The following is a 216-nucleotide window of genomic DNA, read 5'->3' on the forward strand; positions in this document are numbered from 1 at the left end:
GGGAGGGAGGGGTCAGGGCCGCCCCTCCGTGGCGGGGTCGGGGTGCAGGAGGTCGGGCAGGTGGCGCTGAGTACCGCTCCGCAATGCCGGGGCCCGTGGGCCGAGGCGTGGGGGGGCAACAGCGAGGGACAGGAGGCGGCGAGGCGGACGTAGGGCGGCGGCCCGAGGCAGAGCCTACGGCGGGGATCTGGACGTCACCAGGGCCGGGGGGGGGGG

This window comes from Ursus maritimus, unplaced genomic scaffold (assembly GCF_017311325.1).
Source record: "Ursus maritimus isolate PB19 unplaced genomic scaffold, ASM1731132v1 scaffold_34, whole genome shotgun sequence".
In the NCBI taxonomy this organism is placed as follows: domain Eukaryota; kingdom Metazoa; phylum Chordata; class Mammalia; order Carnivora; family Ursidae; genus Ursus; species Ursus maritimus.